This window comes from Lepidochelys kempii, chromosome 21 (assembly GCF_965140265.1).
Source record: "Lepidochelys kempii isolate rLepKem1 chromosome 21, rLepKem1.hap2, whole genome shotgun sequence".
NCBI lineage: Eukaryota > Metazoa > Chordata > Testudines > Cheloniidae > Lepidochelys > Lepidochelys kempii.
In genome coordinates, this window is record NC_133276.1 from 5551812 (window position 1) to 5575433 (window position 23622).

Genomic DNA, 23622 nt, shown 5'->3' on the forward strand with positions numbered 1-23622 from the left:
TGCTCCAGACATTTTTGCTCCTATGGTGCTCTCCTCCCACAAACTCCTCCGCTTTTCTCTGCAACCTTTTTTGTTCACTGCCACCCATCCCAATTCCTACAGACCTAAAACTTCATCTGTCTGTTTGTTCTGCCACCCAGGCTTTGCTCCAAACTTGCTTTTTTAGCTAGCCTTCCATCACCAACCTCCACTCCACCATTCATACTTTCTTGTAGTTTACTCCTCAGACTATAAGTGTAATTTATTAAAAGTATTGAACTAGAAGAACCAAAAAGATAAGGAGAGCAAGAGTCTCTCACCTCATTTTACTGTGTGTTTTGCCCATCAAAAGGAATTAAATGGGCTGGCCCCTTTTGAACATTTTCTCCTTTAATACATTGGTCCTGATTTTCAAAGGGACTGAGCTGCTGCATGTCCTATGGGCTTCACCTCTGGAAATCAGGCACAGTTGGGCACTCACAATCCATGATCACGTTTGCAAAAATTTGGCCAGTGGGCATCCTGCCATTGGTGCCCTGGGAATCAGTTAAAATGTCTCCTGTCTTCTGACAAAAGTAGAAGTGGGCCCCAAATGATCAGCCAAGGTGGTATTTTGTGGATATGCCACCCAGCAGCATACAAGTGCCACTTTCTGCACGTTAGTTTACAGTTTGCTCACAGGGAAGTCTTGTTCTCAAGTTTGTGCATTTTTAAGATTCAGTGGGGTGTATAAATAAAGTATCCTTATTCCCAGCAGGAAACGTAACAGATAAAAGTAGTACAGCCTACCAGTACCTATGTCAACCTGTGCAATATTTACATAAAGTCACAGGCCAGAGATAAGACAGCTACCCTGGCAGTGAAATTAAGCCATTGACATTCCTTTTAAAGGTCAATATAATGCAAATAGGCCCAGATTTTTCAAAGGTATGTAGCCATTGTCACTTTTACAAATGACACTTACGGCCTTAAGTCACTTAGACCCTGCACTGCTGGTTGGAACATGCTTAAATATTGGTAAACAGCTGTGCCATGGTGTTTTAAAAACCTAAAGAAGGGTGCAGACTACAATATTCAGAGCAAGGTTTCTAATCAATCCAAAATTTGGGGAGGGGATTAGGAGCTAGGATTTTGGGTTGGGACCATCTTTCTTTTAAAAGTGTTTTTCCTGCAATCCCCACCAATCGGTCCAGCTCCCTACCTCTTTTTCTGCTCTATTTTGTGGAGGGCTTTTAAAGGAAGCAAACAAAATAATATGAACAAATGAAAAGTACCGCCCTTTGGAAAGAATCCCAACAATGTCAGAGAAAGATGCCTGATAAAGTTTGTTTTCATAAGCAGTAGTTTGTTTACAGGTAAGCTATTATCTTAGTTAGTTGTGAGCTAGTCAGCATTAACCCAAACCCACACACCTTTGAGAGGAAATGAAGCAGGTGAGTTATGCTGAACAGTGCCTAGCTGGAAACCCTTCTGGTTTGCCCAGTATGAAATATCCTGCAGACTCACTGGATCCTACTGGAAGAGCTTGTGAATTTTCCCTAAAGCTCTTTTGCCACTGTGAAAATCCTGCTACTGAATTTTGATCCAGGAGTCAGACCTACTATGGGCCCGTTCCAAATTGCTGTTCCCTTGGGATATGCTGGTCCACAGGGGCTGCAAAGCAGCCACAGAGCCTCCTGCTGCAGTCTTCGGTGTCAGATGCAGAGCCTGCTCTGCTTTTCCCCTGTAAAGCCCCCTGTGTCAGATGCATACTGGACGGAGGCAGGGATTCTAAGTGGTAGGGCTGGGACAGCTATTCTCCAGCTGTTACAAGGCCCATAGGGGACTTGTGCAACTGGGCACAGAGTATGACTGCTTTAACTTACTGTACTGGCCCATCCCTTTCTCAGTCCCTGCACCAGTACAGGGATGAGTTTAGCCCTAGGATTCCATTTTCCTACTACAAGTGGGTCATGTGACAAGTTATTTGTATTGGAGACCCACAATGCAACCTCCTGGTATCTTGGCTTGCGGACATGCCTCTGGGCTCATCCTGAGCAGGGATCAAGGGAGGATGTGGTCTGTGTTTCTAAACCTTGTGTTCACATCAGTCCTACCCCACCTCAGTCCTCCTCATGCCTCTCCTAGGAACAGATCGTACCCAGCCATGTTGGTCTGAAGCCACATGTTCAGTTCTGGAGTCACACTGGCTCAGACTAGAAGTAGAGAGGGCAGACTGGTCCTGGGGAGCCCTTCCTGCCTGCTGAAATAACATCAGCGGCGTGGCTTGGCTCTACCCTCCCTGCTGGAGAAGAATTCACTTTTCTGTACTGATTACACACGAGGGCTTAATGCCATGTGGCACCAGGCAAGAATATGTGCTTGTTGTTCCAATGTCCCAGCTCTGGAAGCACAGACGCAGTGCGGGTAGGACGACTTGTGGGGATAAATCATTTGGTTTCTAGTGACTCTATAAAATGAGCTGGCCCCCAAGTTGCCCTGGTTTGTTTGAAGGCTAGAGGTAGCAGCTGCATGATAAGAATCGAGATTAATTTACACCATTGAAGGCACAGACAGCTCGAGTTAGTGCAGAGGAGAAGCTGTGGCACCCTTATGTTGGTGTTAAGCTGTCAAGCTTTGACTTTATTCAGTTCCCTTTCAGTTTACATCCCAGGGGCCAGATCCACAGCAGTTTAAATGGGCATCTCTGCACTGAAGGGTCAGCAGAATAGTGTAAACTTTGGAAGTGAGATCTCTATCCGGAAACTGAACCGATACTTCGCAACACGGCATGACAAAGATGATGCCATAATATCCCCGGGGAGTTAGATTAGACTGGATCTTTTGCACCGAAAGATGTTTCCTTTATCCAAGATCATTTTGGAATGGTGCCTCTGTTTCAAAATCACGCTGCTAACCAAGCGAAGGTTTTATATGACACAAAAGCTCTTTGAGGAATACTGGCAGACTCTACATTTTTGCTTAGATAAACAAGATCAGATTACCTTTAGGTTAAAGCTGCCTAGGGATCTGTGTTAAAATATGTCTAATAAAAACACTCTTTTTAAGATGCATGACATACGAGTCATGGATGGGTACAAATTCCTTTACAGAACCCCAAACAACACTCAACTGTTTTTCAGTGCTGGAGGAAGTCTGGAGAAGAACTGGACTAACCAGAAAAAAGTTCAGGTTAGCCTCTTTTAGTACAAAGTGGGAGAAGCGTAACACTCAAGGCCTGAATCTCCATTGTCCTGCCCCTGGTGCGATCATTTGCACCTCTGCAGAAGGGAAGATGCCACCTTTCTGTGTGTGTGTGTGTGTGTGTATGGGGGGTTTACATTCTCTTTGCACAGGTGCAAATGACTAGAGACGGTGCAAGGCAGTGGAGAATTAGGCCCAGAGTGATTTAAGAGGGAAGGTTGAAGTGTGTCTCTTCTGAGCCCCTCTTAGAGCCATGAGAATCTTTTTTCCTTTAGTAAGTAAGTGTTATCAAATGGTTAGAACAGGGATTCCTGCCCTAAAGTTTCTTCTCTTTCACTCATGCACTGTGTAATCTTCATCTAGCCACAGAATCTCTGTGCACATTAGTACGTCCATCAGTAAAGTGCATATCTTGCTGGTTACCTGGTGTAGGGCTGAACTAATTAATAGTAAAGGACCTGACACCCTAGGAGGAAGGATGTGGGAGAAAAGCCGAGTGTTTTCACTCCACAGGGGAGGTATCGACAACGTTTCTGCTGGAGCCCATTGGCGTTCTCCCACAAATCTGCTGCTGCGTCACCAGAGGGGCGGAGCAAAGCGCTATAGGTCTGCGTCTTACTTTTAGTGCCCTTTCTGGTTTCATCCATTGGGTCAGATCCACAGCCTGTGTAAATGGGTGCAGGTCCACTGAAGCATCAGCCCAATAGTGTAACCTTTGGACGTGAGATCTCACCCAGCCCACTGGTAGCCAAGGGAACACCATGCTGATGATAAGACATCAAACCTGCCAGATTTTCCTTATTTACTGGAGTTTAAAAGGCAAACAAAAAGAACCATCCTAGTAAAGTGCCCTCATGTGATCAACTCATCAGGGTGGACACAGCTCTGGGAGAGAGAGCTGGATTCCATTCTGCCTTACATTTCCATCACCAAAGATGCCAGCTAAATTCTGCCTGCAGGATCTCCATCACTGGTGATAACATAAGAGACAGGCAGGACCAATCTTGATTTTTCAGATCCCAGCTGGGGAGGGAGCAGATAACATCTTTGGACTTGTAAAGTGAGGAAATTTGCCTGGACACATGGGGAGTCAATAAAGATGGAGCCACCTGATATCATCTTGAGAGAGTCACATTTCAGAGCACAACTGTGTGTTAATACAGACTGACAAACTCAGTGTGCACAATCTTGAAATTTCTTCTCTCTCTCGGTTAACTTGCTGCCTTTTCATTTAAGGCAACCATTTGCACTCGAAAGTATATGGTGTAAAGAGTTCATAACTGAGTGGAAACTTCTTTTGCTGCTGTTTGTGCCCCAAACTAGTTTAAACCTGCTGGGTCAGAAGGCAGTTTACACACAACGCAACAGGTATTCTTTCAATGATGTTTACTGTAGGGGCTGGGAAATGTAGCATCCGTCATGACATTCTTTCACTTACATTAATTGATGTGATTGTTCCATAAACACTGGCCTGAGGTTTTTTTTTTATATCCCTTATGCAACTCATAATCCTTAGATGTATAGAATGAATTTGTCTTCACTCTAACCTATATATTTGCCTATCTGGGACACTTAGCAAACTTCATAAATTAATTATTTTTGAACTAGAATATTCTGATCAAATATTAATTCAGACCTTGTCTGATGCCATAGGGGGAAATAAATTGCAGGATTATAAAGGATAAGGAGCCACTGGTATGAAAAACTACACACTGTCATAGAGATATATTTATCTCTCTTTATCTATATATTACAGATTAGATTAGCTAATGAGCTGACCGTTCCTGTCTCAGAGCGTTTTACAAACTAATGATTCTAAAAGCTACAGGAATCACTTCTATTGTCACTGAAATGCAGCAACACTGCACCGCAGCTTAGGACAGAAAGTAAAAAGGGATACAGTTCCTACTAATAAGAACAATACTTTACGTTTCTACAGAACCTTTAGAGATCTCAAAACCCTTCCCAGACATTCTGAAAGTAGCTTCATAACACCTCTGTGAGGTAGGGAAGTATTAGGCCCTTTTTACAGATGGGGAAACTGAGCCACAGAGAGGTTAATTGACTTGCTCAGGTATATTCATGAAGTGAACAGCAGAGGCAGGAATAGAAACTAAGTCTCCTTATTCCTGGTTGTGTGTGTTAAGGACAAGACCCTGAGCAGAGCCCAAGATACTGGGGTGAAGAGAGAATGTAATGAAGGATCATCCAAAGAACTGGTGAATGTAACCTCAACAACTTTAATATACTTGGACAAAGTGGGGACATCTCACGGTGGGTTCTCCCTATGACTTAGAATAAAGTCTGTCAGGCAATTTAATTTTAATGCCTTGCAGGGATTTTGTACTGTCCCATCAGGGCTATATTGGCTCAGATAGGTAGTTTCTGTTTCTTATGTGAATTTACTAAGACTTATCACCCAACTGAACCACCCCACTCAAATCCAGGATAAGTGGTTTATTAAAATCTGATGACATCAAAGATGATGCCCTTGTATTGTTTAATCTGGAAGTTAAATCCTGATTCCCTCAATTCCAGATTGTATTAATGGCTATTAGCCAGGATGGGCAGGGTTGGTGTCCCTAGCCTCTGTTTTTCCAGAAGCTGGGAATGGGAGACAGGATGGATCACTTGATGATTCCCTGTTCTGTTCATTCCCTTTGGGGCACCTGGCACTGGCCACTGTTGGAAGACAGGATACTGTGCTAGATGGACCTTTGGTCTGACCCAGTATGGCTGTTCTTACGTTTAGTACTTCAGGAACCTCAAAGCAACTGGTATCAGTAAAAAAGCATTGAAATCACCAACCTAATTGTGCCATAATTTCAATGGGAAACTTTACAACTTCTACTACTTTGCAGATACATAGCACCTTTCATCTGAGGATATGCTATAGCTCAACCCCAAGATATGGGACAGATGCAGAAATCACTGGGTGGAATTCGCTGGCCTGTGTTATACATGAGGTCAGACTAGATGTTCTATTGGTCCCTTCTAGCCTGGGAATCTCAGACTCTCAAAGCTCAAGAGCAGAACAGCCCATCCTCAAGGTGAAAAGCAAGCATCAACCTTTTAAATAAAAGCATTTGAAGACAGACATTTCTCAATCTCAACACTAGACAATATAATAAATCTGTCCTGTGGGAAACATGTTTTAGCTGGATTCTCTACAGCTGCTTGTTTTGAATCTGAAACGTGGGATAAATGTCTGTGGCTTTTTAATGGGGCATATATTCCAGTATGTATTGACATATTCTGTCTTAGACATGCTCTTAGTTTATCACACCGTGGGGCAGTTTGTCAGCTGTTGTGAATTGTTGCAGCCGTTGACTTCACTGGAGCCATGTCAATATACCAGCAGAGGTTCTGCCCCTTTATATACATATATGCATGTCAGAAACTGAAAACTGCAGGTCTGAGCCAAAATTATAGATAAACTCCCATAGCTTCACTTTCAGATCTGCCATGTCTTCCCAACCCAGGCAGCAAGAGCCAAGTGCCAGTTGGGTCATCAGGTTAACACAGCAGGGAAAGATGCCTACCATCCTCACACGTGTGGTGGAGCACTGATTATCTATTTCAAAGCTTGACCACTTTTTAAATTTCACTAAGTTCTTCTCTCTCACTGACCAGGGACTGAGCCTGCAAATAACCTGGAGTTCAGCAAAAGACATAGTCCCTGGTAAGGAAGCCAGCTCCTGTACCTGAGTAGAAAGACACACCTGCACCCTTGCCTTAAGAGAGTGCATGTCAGCTGTGGAGTAGATCATGCTATTGGTAGTGTTAGCTAATAGTTAGGAACCCAAGTCCTGATTCAGGAAATACATGTAGAACTTTAAGCACCTATGTAGTCTCATTTACTTCAAAGGAGGTGACTTCAGTGTGCCACTTTGCATGCTTTGAGCACCTTGCTGAATTACAGTCCTAAATTGCAGGACCTCCTGGAATTGGTTTCCCAGCACTGCTCATTATACAATGTCACTCTTTGTGCCTTAACCTACCCCTCTGTAAAATAGGGATAATTATACCTTCCTCCTGGGATAATTGTGAGGCTTACTTAATGCCTTTCAAGAGCTTTGAGATCCTCTGCTGCAAGATGCTGTATAACTAGAGAGTATTATGATCAATAATCATTTCCCACTGTGGTTGTGGCTCAGGATATTCTAGGGCTTCTTTGCATTTGGCCAGTATGGCAAACAGGTGCCAGTCATATGAGATTCTTTGAGTGGCCACCATATAAACACAGTTTTGAACCAACATGAAATTAGACCTTTACTCCTCACTTAGAGAGCAGAAGGGTCTCATGTTTGAGTCTAATCAGCCAGTTGTGCTGGATCTGAGCAAGGTAATAATAGGCCTATGTCAAGGTTCCCTTCCCACTCTGAACTCTGCGGTACAGATGTGGGGACCCGCATGAAAGACCTCCTAAGCTTATTTCTACCAGCTTAGGTTAAAAACTTCCCCAAGGCACAAATCCTTCCTTGTCCTTGGATGGGTACTGCTGCCACCACCAAGTGAGTTAGACAAAGATTCAGGAAAAGGACCACTTGGAGTTCCTGTTTCCCCAAAATATCCCCCCCAAGCCCCTTCACCCCCTTTCCTGGGGAGGTTTGAGAATAATCTACCAACCAAATAGGTAAACCAGGTGAGCAGAGACCAGACCCTTGGTTTTTAGGACACTAAAAACCAATCAGATTCTTAAAAAACAGAATTTTATTATAAAGAAAAAAAAAGGTAGAAGAAACTCCTCTGTAAAATCAGGATGGAAGGTAATTTTACAGGGTAATGAAATGCAAAACTTTAAAGTTTACAAAAAACAGGGATAAACCTCCCTCTTAGCACAGGGAAAATTCACAAGCTAAAACAAAAAGGATACTCTAATGCATTTCCTTGCTATTACTTACTATTTCTGTAAGTTAGATGTATCACTCAGTAGGAGCTAGATTACTTGCTTGGTCTCTCTCCTTGTATCCGAGAGAACACATACAAAGAGACAAAGCAAAAACCTTCCCACACAGATTTGAAAGTATCTTCTCCCCTTATTGGTCCTTTTGGTCAGGTGCCAGTCAGGTTATTTGAGCTTCTTAACCCTTTACAGGTAAAGGAAGGATTTTATGCTACGTTGAGCTGTATGTTTATGACAGCTTATGTGGTATATTTTGTTGGGTGATAAAGCCTAGTAAACTCACACAGATAAAAAAAATTACACATCTAAGACAGTATAGTCCTGAGGGGGCAGTAGATAGTGCTTGTGGGGCACTGAGATTACATTTCCTTTCAGCCTTGATGGTAACAGAGGACTTTGCTGCCCAAAGCGAGATGGCCCCCTAGCAATTTGTCCAAGTGTAATGAGGTGTTGGGGTTACATTCACCAATTCTTTGGGTGATTGATTGACAAAAGTATGATGCTAGTTTAATGTCAGAGAGGAGGTTAAGGCACAAACTATCATTGTTTGTACAGCGTCTAGCAGAACGGGAACACCATTTCAGTTGGAACATCCGAGTGGTACTATCATACAAATGGTTAATGATTATATCCATGTTGTTGCTGTTACAGCCTGCAACTCTCTTGTCAGCTTCCTTACATTAAGTAGGTTTTGCTGGGTCAGTCCTTGAATGAGAGATCATCCAGGAAAACTCAGGTGTTGTAGGACGGTGATTCACAATGTGTGACCCTGTCCCCAGAGTCAGTGCTGGGCTAATGCCTTTTCAGAGTCCTAGGGCAGAGGTGCCATGTTTTAGATTCAACATAAACCAAGGCCTGGGACAGCTTGTGGTCATTAGGGACCCTGTGGCATTTTTCAGAGGAAGGTGCAGCAAACTCTAAAGTGAGCAAGTATGGAATGACCTTCTCAGAAACTAAGTTTCTTTCTATCCCTCTTCAGTCAGCCCCTGTTAGCAGAGGGGCACTTGGAAAATGCAGCTGTCGTTAGGCGAGATTGTAAATGACAAGCTCCACGAAGGACATTGTGGTTTCAATACAGACTGTTCCTGATCAAAGGCAATCAAGATTACAAGTTAAGCCATGGTTTATCAGCCTGGAATCTTAATACCAAACTGGATTCCTTTCCCCTCATTTCTGGCGACAGAATCCATGTTCTGACCGAATCCATGTTCTGACCTGGCCCAACCCTTTTCGATTATGGCATCCAATTGGATTATCATGCCATAAATTGAGTCAACTCTGGCAAGCAGAGAACACACATATATATCAGTTTATGTTAACTAAATGCAGCTGCATTCGGCTTGTAATGCCCTGCAACTTTGCAGCTCAATAGAGACAGGAGGGGTAGCTGTGGTGCTTTATGCAGGAGACATTGCAGAGCGATAATTTATCTGGGTTGTTTCGCAAGAGCACCTCTTTGGCTGGGATTTCATTTTTAACTCTAACTGATTTGCAAAAATGGTAGGAGGTTGCTTAAAAAGTTGCAGAGCACTGAAGATCGGTGATGGGGTGTGTTGATGTGCTGATAACATGTTCCCGACAACTACATATCATTAGCAATTGTTGGCTATAGATTCAGTGCAATGCCCCATGGTGATATTACAGGCCCCACATATTGTACATTATGCCTGGTTGGTTTACTCCTGGTATAAACAGATTCACTTGTCACCAGCTGCTCATTATATGAATGAAGGTAATTTCCATAATGAGGAAGGCCTGTTTGCGCAAATTGTTACTCACCTAGCACATAGCTCTTCTATGACGCACAAGACAAGCTGCAACCGGGTAGGGATTACACCTCCTCACTCTCTAGGCACTGCACACCTCCCATGATTGTTGTTATCATGTCTTCCCCACCTACCACTCCAGCCTGCTTGATTGTCTCATAGAAGGCCAGAAGAGACCATCATGATCACCTAGTCTGATTTCTTGCATATTGCAGGCCACAGAACCTCACCCACCCACTCGTGTAATAGACCCATATCCTCTGGATAAGTTACTGAAGTCCTTAAATCACAATTAAAATACTTCAAGTTACAGAATCCACCATTTACACTCTTTTAAACCTGCAAGTGACCCAGGCCCTATGCTGCAGAGGAAGGCAAAAAACAAAACAAACAAACCAAAAACCGAAACCCAGGGTCTCTACGAGTGGAAAATTCCTTCCTGACCCCAAATATGGTAACCAGCTAGACCCTGAGCATGTGGGCAAGACCCAGCAGCCAGACACCCAAGAAAATTTTCTTTAGTAATTCACAGCCATCCTCATCAAGAGTCGCATCACTAGCCTTTGGAGATATTTGCTACTAGCAGTCGCATGCCATTGTCTCATCTACCTGTTACATCCTATCTTGTAGATTGGACTATCTGGGCCAGGGACTGTCATTTATGATACGTCTGGTGCAGTAGGGCCCTGATTTGGTTAACCTGTAGGCACGCTCTCTTCCTCACTGTCAATCGATACATAGATTAACAGAGTTTAAAGCAAGGAGGAACCATTCGATCATCTAGTCTGACCTCCTCTTTTTAAATAATCATTGCAATCTGCAGGAAAAAATCAATGTTTCTAAGATGTGTGTTGCACTGTCCTCTGAAGGATGCTGAAGGCTCCCTGAACAGTTTATGGAGTCTCACAGCCACTTCCTGTATTAATAACCCGGGTGGAAAATAGTCCGCGGCACTGTGTCTGCGAAATGCTTCTGTTGCCCCAACCATTCAGAATCTCATCGGCCTGTTTTCACCAGCCCACCGCATAATGGAGCCAGCAATAAAGGATTCAAGATGTAACATTACGCCTGCCCTGCCATACTTGAGAACATCCCACCATCCCGCTAGCCTAATATTCTGTCTGCAATGGGGTCAGTCCCAGATTTTTCAGAGTGACGTGTAATCCTTCCTCAAATACCTGGTTGTACTATATTATGCCATGCGGGCAGGGAAAGTGGGGGGGTGCAGACTAATGACTAGTATGGTTGACTACAGAATCTGTCTGTGTTCTTTAGGCATATGCTGCTGAATGATCAAAACAAGGAAACAGAGGGAGCTGCTCTCTTTTTATTAGAGATGGGGTGAACTAAAACCCCAGCACTGAATGCCTACAGGAAACCAGATCCCAATTTGAATTTTCCAGCTTGGGCCCCATTTTTAACTTTCAAGACGAAGGGAAGAGCCCATTGAACCAACGCTAATTTTAGGGACAACTCTTGGCTACAAATAAATATGCTCAAGTCTGTTTGCGCCATATTCCTGTTTGCGCTGGAGTGGCTTTACAAACATCACTGGGAACATGTCTCATGTTCCTCCCAGTGCTGCTGCTGGCTTTTTAAAAGTATTTTAAATATTTGATCATCCTAATTTCTACTCCAAAAGCAATCTGACTCCACCCTAAGGACCTGGCCATATCTATGCACTGTGTTCTTTTTATGATCAGGCCTGATTGACTTTTGCTAGTCAGGCCAGTTTGACAGCAATCCTTAATGGCCTTCTGTCAACACCTCTGATCCTCTCCCACATAGACAGAAAGGAAGTCCTGTTGTAAAACACGCTTTCAATTGATTCTGCTTCTGGAGGGTTGTACAGCCAGGGGATGTGCTCGGACGTCTGCACAGTACATACTTCGCAATTAAATGAACCTAGATCCCAACACCCTGAACCTGTGGGAAGTTTGGCTCTAGATCTAGACCCATCCCTGCGTCTGTGTTTCTTTCATTGCTATTACAGGGCTTTGGGTAGCACAAGCTGCTCTTCTTCTTATCCCAGAGGCTACCATATGTCTGGATTTCCCCCTCGTTTTCCAGTGAAGCTGCACATCTCCCCCTACGTGCTAACGGTGGGGGTGGGGTGGGGGGGCAGGTAAGAGGTGCTGCTGAGTTTCAAGCCAGCCAGCTTGGGAAGGCAAGATGATATTTGGCTGCGGACATAGCACCTCCAGCTGTGCTCCCATACGCAAATCAGAGCTGGGGCTAGGTCACTACCTGAAGGGGAAGTGTTTAGAGAAAACTCAGAGCCTCAGGACCACCAATGCCTATCTCTTTGCACCCACTATAGATCATTTACATGTGCAAAATCAAAATGCAGTCACCCTGAGCTGGCAGCGTACAGGTGTAAACAATGATACAGCATCTGAGTCACTTCCTAACCAGAGCCCCAGCATGGGTATAGTGCCACCTTTCGGCTGAGATGTAAAACCATATGTTGTCACGAAAGTTCCCACTGCACTATTTGCAGGAATAGGAGCATTCACCGCTATGTCCTGGCCCATTTTCAGTAGCATTCTGCTATTCTCAATTCCCCCACCGCAGTTTGAGAAGATACATTATTCTTCACTTCTTCTCCTAAACACTGTTGCTTACTGTGGATAGAGAAGAATGGCTGCTGGGGTCCACCCCAGGAGTGGGTGTATTTCAGCAGTGAAGTGTTCCGTCGGTGTAGCATGTTACGATTCTTTGAGCTAGAAGGCTCTGCTTCTTCATCATGCGATTCGAAACACACATTGCAACCAGAGGGGAAACCCAGCTCTGTGTCCAATGCACAGGAAACGTTATCATGAATTTGGATCTACCTTACCCAGTACCTCTACACACTGTGAGAAGCAGTGTCGTGTCTATCTTGTGCGGGCAATTTAAACAAATTGCCGTCGCAAATTATTGATTGCATTCCTGCTGAGGCAGATGGCACTGTGCCTACCAACTTTCCTCAAAGTACCAGTATATAGTGGATGTACCTGGCACCATTCCATGAAGTCCACCAGGGACTTTGCTACCGTAATTGCTTTCACACAGAAGGCAACAGATACTACAGTATCGGGTGGCAGCATAAAACCCTAAGGTTTTATAGATAGAACTTTCAACAGCAGGGCAGGTGTCACCTGGAACACGCAAGAGATTAAATACCTTGGCTGTTTTATCATTCTTGCTTCCCACAAACAAAAGCACTCCATCGTAAATGTGCAGCAGACACAGAGACAGAGCAAAGTCCAAACCCCCTGATCTGAACACTCCTGACTTGGAGTGGTTTGGAATCTGGCTCTGAATTTTGCACCTCAGCCTCATGTCTAAATACAAATCAATGAACCAACATTCTAGAAACTGAATCTCAAATGCCTGATGCCTGAAGAATGCAGTGTTGTAGCCACGTCAGTCCCAGGATATTAGAGGGACAAGGTGGGTGAGGTAAATCTATTTTATTGGACCAACTTCTGTTGGTGAGAGAGGCAAGATTTTGAACTTGCACAGAACTCTGAAGAAGCAGTAGGAGTAGTTGGTCCTTTAAAAATCTGCTCCCCATTTTGGGTGCTGTACCCTTGGGGGGGGGGGGGGGGAAATCTAGTTCCAGGTGTACTTATTCACTGTAAACGACTCCATCTTAGCCTCCTTCCTCCATGCTGGATAGGCCAAAATTATTATTTATTAACAACAGTGCAAGATGAAGCCGAGTCAAAGCTCAGCTCCAGTCCCAGAGGTCACCAATGTGTGTGTGTGGAGGGGGTAGGGGCACCAAATCCAGTCCATCTACCTTCGTTAATGTTTATTTCTTATCTTTACAGGGGCCCTTTCGTCCTGAAGGACTCTGCAGTGCTTTACAATCTTTTATTATTCACTGAGCTCCTGCAATGTGTGGACTCCACAGTCCATGAAGGAACATGGCCTCTACCCCTAAAGGCTTGCCCTGCAGTCTCACATGCAGCACCACAGGAACAAACCGGTGTGTTCGAAGACATTCCCCTTGCAGTCAGAAAAGGAGGACTTGTGGCACCTTAGAGACTAACCAATTATTTGAGCATAAGCTTTCGTGAGCTACAGCTCACTTCATCGGATGCATACTGTGGAAAGTGTAGAAGATCTTTTTATACACACAAAGCTATCTAGATAAGCTATTACCAGCAGGAGAGTTGGGGTGGGGGGAGGTATTTTTTCATGCTTTGTGTGTATAAAAAGATCTCCTACACTTTCCATAGTATGCATCCGATGAAGTGAGCTGTAGCTCACGAAAGCTTATGCTCAAATAATTGGTTAGTCTAAGGTGCCACAAGTCCTCCTTTTCTTTTTGCGAATACAGAGTAACACACCTGTTACTCTGAACGCTTGCAGTCAGAAGCAATTTCCAAGAGCCAGGACGCCTGCTGTTCTGAAGTCGGTCAGAGCATTGACACGGCCCCTCTCTGCGGTTTTTCACAGCTCTGTTCTGCCAGCTTTGGAAGTGTGCCAGCAGGTGCAGATGAGCCCTTGTTGCCCCAGGCCGAATTCAGTCAGGGGGCAAAATAGCAACCTTACTACTTAAAAGCAGCTTATTTCCACCACTGACCTAACAGGCCTCTCCTATCAGAGGCAAGCTCTGACCCTAGAATCTATTACCGTTCACCAGGTCTTTACCCCTGAGGGTGCTCTGAGGGGGTCACAGACATCAGGAAGCATATTTATTGCTCATGCCCAGGGGTAAGAAGCAGCATTAATCATCCTGTGCCTTGCTGCTCCTCCCTCCAGCTGCATTTCCAGCTCATTAGTAATGAAGTGCTGCAGCAAGATTGGGTTAAGTTACACTTTTTCTTAGCCTAAAAAGTTTGCATGGAAAATTGGATCTCTGCAGCTTGTGGATACTTGGTGCTTAGAAACCAAGGTGATAGGCTCCTTACATAGGGTGATGGGCAAATCTTCTATGGGATGGAGGGACCACACAAGAGGCCAAATACAGAGAAACCATAAATGGTGATGTACGGTATGCACAGGGGGTGGAAGGGGATAGCAAGAAGAGCAGCCATGAAGGGGTGTGACAAAACAGGGAAGGACTCTGCTTTAGAAGACTCTCTCCTAGGGTTGTTTTCCTGCCACTTTCCTTTCTTTTGCCTCTTTGCTCGTCAGGTAAAGTGGTTTCCACTCCTAATCTGTGTTGGCCCCAGGTTTGGCTCTGAAGTAGACTGTGCCCAAAAGTGTCTTGAGTTTGCAAAACAAGGTTGGAGATTCCACCAGGCCAAGTTTGCTTGTGAAATTCCCAGTGCTATGACCTGCTTCCTTCAAGACTAGCCTTGTGGTGAGTGGAGGGCAGTAATGGGCTGTGTAGACCATTTTCTTCTCCACACAGCTGCTTCACATCCAGCCCGTGTTAACAGTGGTAAGTATTTGTCATCACCCAAGGTCTGTCTTGCCGGTCTGTGTGCCGTAAGTTTGGTCAGTCTCTGTCCATCGCAGCAGCCAGGGGCCCACATCTCTGGCTGGCAGCCTCAGCCCAGAGAGCAAGGACTGAAAGTACCAGAGAGACCAAACTGCCTTGTCACCCCATTGTGCCCAGAAGTCACACTGGTGGAACAGCAGGGGAGGAAGCTTGCCCTGCCTTTGCCTAAGCTGTACCTGTTCTGTAGATAAATACAGGAACTCCAGTCCCCAAACTGTCACTGCAGAACCTGTTTCCTAAAAATCACATGAAAGTTAAGCTGCAGAACCCTGCTTGTTTGATGAGAGGAACTGGGCCGCACACAGCTCTTGGTGCACCTGATTGCTATGTCATGCACCATTTGTTGCATGACATAAATGACAGTGACTATCAATAATAACAACATCCACCCTCTCATGTCCTTGCTAGGCATGCACAGATTCCCTTTGGTCTGTGGATGGTTTACTGGCACCTGTCAGAGGATTTTTGGCGCAGGGAAGACGTGTCTCTTTCTTGGGCCAGAGGGTGGCAATGTTGTTCCACAATAGAAACAGCGTCCAAAGGACAATGTTACCTGGCAGAGAGGGACCAGCTTGCACTGATGGACTGCTATATGCACCTGCAGACTAATACACACGTGCTACTTCTGTGGCTTGCTATATTAGGGGTTCCTTGTGGAAACAGGAAGGGAAGGCAAGTGGCCTTCCAACAGCCAGTTCTGGGGTCTTGTCACTTCCTTTGGGAGACTATTTCGCACGCCAATAGATATGATTTTTTCTGCCCACAGAACAATTCAGCCTACATTTGCCTTTGCTCCCCTTATTTCTGCATTTGCTGGCTACACTGACCGAGTTCCGTGTTGTGAGGACGGATCCTTAATTTCAAAGTTCCTGGTTTTGGTCTGTCTCATTCAGACTCAGGGTTACTTCTATGTGTTTTTTTGGTGTTGGTTACAGACAGTTTAAGATTTACTGCGTGATTCAAAGCTTAGTTAGGAATGTCCTCTAGGCCGGTTGTTCGGCTTCTTACCAGATGTTTCCAGCTAAACCTTCAGCTAAAGATAGTCACAGCTAGAGGGGAAAGCGCAGCAAGATCAGGTAGCCAGCAGGGGACACAAGTCTGCTTTCACCACCTCTTGCTTAGAAACTGCTACTTGAGTAAACAAAATGGCGTTGTCTAAACTAAGAAATACAGGCTGATGAGACAGATGATATTTTAGAAGCCAGGGCCCCTCCCCTGTTTTGCATCTGTTGATCCAAACTGGTCGTGCCTTGAACCTATTTCTTGGCTCAGTACAAATAAAGTATACCTGCTGGCTGAAGCCATGAGGGTCCCCAGAACAGAGTCCTGTATGAATGTAATAAAGTCCATGCTTGGAACATAGACAGGCCTAGGTTGACTTAGGGAGCACGTCCCAAATGGAACATGTACAGGGCTTTGGCATACTTGCCAGCAGGGACTGGCAACAGAGCAACACTGATGCTTGATGCTACAGAGATCAGCAAGGGGCAGAATCAGATAGACAAGAGAGAATCTGGTGCTTTAAATGTTCTCCAGCTCAAGTTGCGAGGTGTCAGCCACTCGGGAGGCTTGGAAACCCTAGCTGTGAAGAGATCAGTTCTGCAAACGGAGTTGCGAACAAGCCATTTCCAGTTAAACATACAGAGTGAGGGTGGCTTGGGGATAAAAGGAAGGGGAGTTGGACACTGGCAGTGTGAACAGGACTCTCTGCCTGTGCTAAAGCCAGCTGCTCAGACGCAGGAGCAGAACCGCCCCCCAAGCCAAACAACCAGAAAGCTAACACCAGCCCTATCACCACATTGTGGAGGGCATTTCCTCTGTAGTTACACCACCAATGAGGGCAATCGGCCATGGAGTGCGGGGATGGGAGAAGTGGGGGGTACTGCACCTTTTGAACGGGAACTTCCCTATTTGCTTCACACAGTTGCAAGGAAAAGCTTATGCCCACGTGGGGGCAGCCGGCTTTCCCCTTGCTGCACCTGTTCAGTGGATGGCTAAAGGATGTCACCCTCCAGGGCAGTCAGCTCAGCACCTGTCCAGCTCTAAATTCTCCTTTCTTAAACAATTGGACAGAAGCGCTAGAATGGGAAGCCTGGCTGCTAGTTTGGCATCACAATGAAAGTGAACTATTAACAGTACCAAAGAAATAATTAGGCTTTGCTTTATCAGAGGCAATAAGATAAGTATAATAGCAACCTTTGAGCATATCAAATACTCCAAGAGGAGTAAATAAATAAGGAAAAAGAACGAAGGAGTCCGGTTTCTCAGCAGGACTTTATGACGTGTCATGGAGGCCGAAGGCTGTTAATTGTAGCTCGGCACTTACATGCCCCCCCAGTTCTGTAATATCTTGTACCTAATGATCAGGAATGTATTCATCCTCACAGCACCCCTGTGAGGTAGGGGAATGCTATTTATTATGGCCATTTGCGCAGGGGAAACTGAAGCACAGAGACTCTACGCGACTTGTCCAAGGTCATGCAGGCAGTCTGTGACGGCAGGGAATTGAACCCAGGTCTCTGGCTAACACCCAAATCACTGCACCGTCCCCCCTAGTGCTACTCACTGGGGACTCTGGTGCAGTGGTCACAAGTTACCATCTGTTGAGGGAGCAAACTCACATGTGCTCTGCAGGACAGGCTGGAAAGAACAGGATGGGACAAGGAAATTAGAAAGATTTCACCAGTAGCTCAGTGCCATATGAGGGGGTATCACTGGAAGGCTGGGAATGGGAGAAAGAACAACAGGTGTCACAACGTAACATCTCTCAGCAACACCAAAAACCAGCTTTCAACTGACAGGGCCTTTGGACACCTAACTCCCTTCTCACCACAGGAGCCCATCTTCCCTGGGTCTACATTGAGGCACATTAGCAGACATGAGGTAAGCTCCCCCAGCTGCACCCCTTGGGTGGATAAAGACCACAATTCACCTCCATACCAGTGCAGGCACAGAGATGAGGAGCAAATTGTGGCTCCACTACCCTAGGGCTGCACTTGGCTGCAAGATGCAGTCCTCAAGCATGCTCTATCCTGGCTGCAGTGGCCTCTGAGGGCCATCATGATCATTATTCTTTGTATGTGTGTTATCAGAGCTCCCAGGAACCCTAGTGTGGTCGGCGCTGTACACAGAACAAAAAGACAATTTTGATCCATTGCAGAATAGCCAGGGCATAGGAACAACCTCACCAGCACCTCATCCACTCCTCACACCAGCATGCTCCTGGTTCAGGAGTGTCAGTCCATTCTTTGAGTTAAGAACTGCGAGGTGCACAAGACAACTATACTTCACCCCTCTCCCTGATTGCAAGGCCACATTGTTAATTTTAGGCCAAAATTCCCCTCCATCCCCACTCAGAACTGGTATTATCTGTAAGATATTGACACCAGAAATGCTAAGTCATGAAAGTGAAGTGAAAAGGAATCTTTGTGAGTGTTAAAGAAAGGAACCACATGTCGTCCCCAGCTTCCTCTTCTGCATTCTGCTGAGGAGTCTCACTGGGAGATTGAATCAAATATTTCAGGCTCAGCACTATGACTCCCACCTGCAAAAGGCAGAAGTCACCCTCAGAAGAAATGAAATTTTTGCATCAGTCTTCACTGTAGATGATGTGAAGGAGTATCCCACACCTGTGCCATTCTTGTTCGGTGACAAATCTGAAGAACTGTTCCAGATTGAGGTGTCAGTAGAAGAGGTTTGGGAACAAACCGATAAATTTAACAGTAAAAAGTCACCAGGATCAGATGGTATTCACCAAGAGTTCTGAAGGAACTCAGATATGAAAGTGCAGAACCACTAACTGTGGTATGTAACCTATCATCACTTAAATCAGCCTCTCTAGCAGGTGACTAGTGGATATAGATAATTTAACACGGATGTTTTTTTAAAGGCGCCAAAGGCCTTCTTGGCACTTACAGGCCAGTAAGCCTAATTTCAGTATCAGGCAAATTAATTGAAACTATGGTAAAGAACAGAATTAGTAGATGCAGACAAACACAACATGTTGGGGAAGAGTCAACACAGCTTTTGTTAAGGGAAATCGTGTCTCACCGATCTATTACAATTCTTTGAGGGGATCAACCAACATGTGGACTGGGGTGAAACGGTATATACTGTGCTTGGACTTTCAGTAAGCCTTTGACAAGGTCTATCACCAAAGGCTCTTAACCAAAGTAGGCATGGGATAAGGGGGAAGGTCATCTCATGGGTCAGGAACTGGTTAAAAGATCGGAAACAAAGGGTAGGAATAAATGATCAGTTTTCAGAATGGAGCGAGATAAATAGCAGGGTCCCCCCCACGGATCTGTACTGGGACCTGTGCTATACAACATATTCATAAATGAACTAGCAAAAGGGGTAAACAGGGGAGGTGGCAAAGTTTGCAGAGGATACAAAATTACTCAGGCTAGTTAAGTCCAAAGCTGACTGCAAAGAGCTACAAAGGGATCTCACCAAACTGGGTGACTGGGCAACAAAATGGCAGATGAAATTCAGTGTTGATAAGTACACAGTAATGCACATTGGAAAACATAATCCAAACTATACATCTAGATTAGCTGTTACCACTCAAGAAAGAGACCCTGGAGTCATTGGGGATAGTTCACTGAAAACATCGGCTCATTGTGCAGCGTCAATCAAAGAAGCTAACAGTGTTTGGAACCATTAGGAAAGGGATAGATAAGACAACAGAAAATATCATAATGCCACTGTATAAATCCAGGGATGCCCACACTGCATGAAAACTGCATGAAGTTCAAGTCACTCCATCCCCCCCCCCCAAAAAATAGGAGAAAGTAGAGAGAAGGGCAACAAAACTGATGAGGGGTCTGGAACAGCTACCATCCGGGGAGAGAGTGCAAAGAGACTGGGACTGTTCAGGTTAGAAAAGACATGAAGAGGGGCTATATTAGAGATTTAGAAAATCACATCACTGGGTTCGTGCCACTCACTGTTGTGTCGCCGCCTGGGGATTAGCTCAGCGCTGGTTTGACGCCTCCTCGCGTGGTTACTCAGCCCCTTGTCCCAGTCTTTCACTGGGCAGCCTCTCGCACACACCACAAGCTGCGGCGCTTTCTCTTCATAGCTTGGCCCTTTGACCAGGTCACTATAGTTGCCTCCTTCTGGGGTATCCAAGTGTCTTTCAACAAACCACCTCAGGCAGCCTTCAAAGTTCGCTTCCCTGTCTGTGCCACTTTCCCGGGCCCATCCCCTACACTGGGTTCCAGCCTAGAGACCCTGTATTCAGCAGCTAAGGTCCACGCAGTCTCACCCTTGCTGCTGTTTTCTCTAGGCTTCTTCCTACTCATTTTTTTCAGCTCTGAGAATGACTGCAGCCTCCCTCCCCTTGAAGCCCCTTACTGCTCTTCTCTCCCTGGCTTTAGAGAAGTCCTTCCTTCTCCTGCCCTGCTGGGCTTTTCAGGTGCAATTAGGGCTGTATCTCTAGCCTACACCTCACCCAGGTGCAGCCCATCCTGTCAAGTAGCCCTTTCTGAGCCAGGTTAACCCCTTCATGGATGGTGTGGGGTGAACATCCTGTCACAAATTCTGAATGGAGTGGAGAAAGTGAATAGGGAAGTGTTATTTACCCTTTCACACAATACAAGAACCAGGGGTCACCCAATGAAATCAGTAGGCAGCAGGTTTAAAACAAACATAAGGAAGTATCTCTTCACACAATGCACAGTCACCCTGTGGAACTCATTGTCAGGGGATGTTGTGAAAATGTAACTAGTTTCAGACAAGAATTAGATAAGTTCAAGGAGGATAGGGCTAAGATGGTCAGGAATGCAACCCCATGCTCTGGGTGTCCCAAAACATCTGACTGCCAGCAGCTGGGACCAGATGACAGGGGATGGATCATGCGATAAATTTTCACTATTTTGTTCATCTGACCTCAGCCACTGTCAGAAGACAGGATCCTGGCATAGATGGCCGTTGGTCTGACCCAATATGGCCATTCTTGTGTTCACTCCCAGCTGCTCTCTGTGTCTGTTTCACAACATTGATAGTCCATGGAAAGCCGTCCACAGATTATTGGCTGGTTCACCAATAGGATGTATTTATATCTCATGTGATTAGGCAGAGTCCAAGAATTCAAAATTTCAGAATGACTACTGATTTTGGTAGCCCAACTTGAGACTTTAAAGTGGCTTTATTTTCACAGGGTGGGTTCTCCACACTGGGGGAAAGCAATCCCCTTTAAAGTGGGCACAGACAAGAGATTCAAAATCACTGGCTGCATTTGAAAATTTAGGCCTGTATATATTATAAGAGCTTACACACGAAGGTATAAACCCCAAGGTGAGTGGGAACTGCTTATCATCCCAGAGGATAGAGCTAGGAATAATAGAGTGAAATTAAGAAAAAAAAAATTCAAGCTGAATACTGGGACATAATCCCTGGAATTTGAGGCAATTCCCCAGCATGCAGAGAGCTAGCACAAAGCCCAGGCCCCACTTAAACCCTCAAAATAGGGTTTAAATGTTACTTATGTTCTTCTGCATGGGAACAAATCTTACTCTGAGAGATCGGTTAGACTGTAGAAGATATTCCTAGGGGAAGTGATAGAAGCCCCAACTCTACAGCAATTTAAAACCAGCTTGAGCAAAAATCAAAATATCTATTACAAGGTGCATCCTGCACTGCCCAGAGTGTGGGCTAGAAGTGAACTGAGCTATTCTTTGCATCTCTAATTTCAGTGGGGCAAACTGCTCGGCTGCTTACACGCTCAGTCAAGGCTTCCATTGAAGATTCAGGAGTTTGCCAGTCAGGACCAAGGGAGAACTGAGGCAGTGGCCTGAGGATTTGGCCCTTTGGTTCAATGTTTGATTATCCATTTAGCAAATCCCCTCCCCTCACAGATGCTTTCCCCACCATTCTGGGTTACTTGTCTGTGCTGTACCAGCTGCAGGGAGAGATAGGGAACTTCACCCTCTAGGGTTGTCAACTCAGCACTAATTTAAGAAGGGAATAGCCTGTGCTTGATTCTCTTTTCAGATACACTGGTTTAATTTCATTAACTTCCAGTGACCTCAGCGGGGCCCTCCTTATTTGCACTCGTGGAAGGCACATAATGAAATGACAGCTGTGGAGTGCTATGACTGAAAAGTATCGCTGTAGAAAGAGAGCTGTTGGCCTGGGGAACTCAAAGACCTGCATGTTCCCCATCCAGCCACCATGTTGGGTTCCCTACAGGCATGTTGGAAAAAGCTCCCAAAATGGATACAGTGACTCGGACGGGAGGGTGGGGAGGTCCTACAGAGCCCTGTCAAACTCCTGTGGTTTGTTCTTTGTGTATGCCACACTAAGGACTGTACTAGGGTTGCCAATTTTGGCTGGACGTATTCGTGGAGATTTAATCACATGACATAATCCTTAATTAAAGATTAATCTTTAATTCCTGGAGACTCCAGGCCAATCCTGGACTGTACACAGAATGTGATGGGGAACAGTGGGTCAATCTCTATTGTCTCTTATTGCTCCACAAGTTATGGAGCAATAAATGGTTTCTGAGGGTGAGTAGTTGCTGAGCTGTTTAATCAATTTCAAAAGCTGTTTATTGTGCAGATCCAGCACAGAGCAATAGAGATTATTGCTGCGGTAGAACTAATCATAACATGATAAAGAATGCAGATCTGCTCAATGAAGATTTGCCTTCATCTCTCAGGGTTCCAAAGATCTTCATGGACTGACTTGCAAACAATGTGGACTCAGTTTTCAAAGGGCCTCAAAAATGAGGAATGCAAGATCAGGACTTTTAAAACACTTTTACCACCACCACCACAAAAAATAAAAAAAAATAAAAAAGGGGGGGGGGAACAAACCCTCTAATAGATCATATTAACTCTTCCATGTGTCTCATGAATTCTGGGCCATTTCTCACATCACTGTTGCTACAAACCTCATGGGAATACAAAGTGTCAGGGCCACATTTTACTCTGGAGCAGTCTCAACAATACCTCTGATTGACTTTCTCTTCCCACATTTTCCCTTGAAGAAATCACAGATGAAAATCTCCAGGGAAAGAATCTCCTGTGTGTGCGCGCGCACACACACACACACACACTTACTTTAGCTACTTTTCCCTTCTTCATTAAGGCAATTTATTTAGAGCTAATCTGAAATTATGTGGGTATGAATGACTCATTCTCAATTCTCTCTCCAGTTCCCAGTAGGAAATGAGTATTATCATTACTCTAGCTGCAACCACGCATTAAAATGTACCTATGAAAACCAAATTGCAGTAGTAACCATGTTAACCCTGGCATTATAAATGTCTGAGCTTTGTCAGTGCAGAGCAGTAGCAGCCACCTTGGTTTTAGTTTTTTAATTAAAAATAACAAAATACA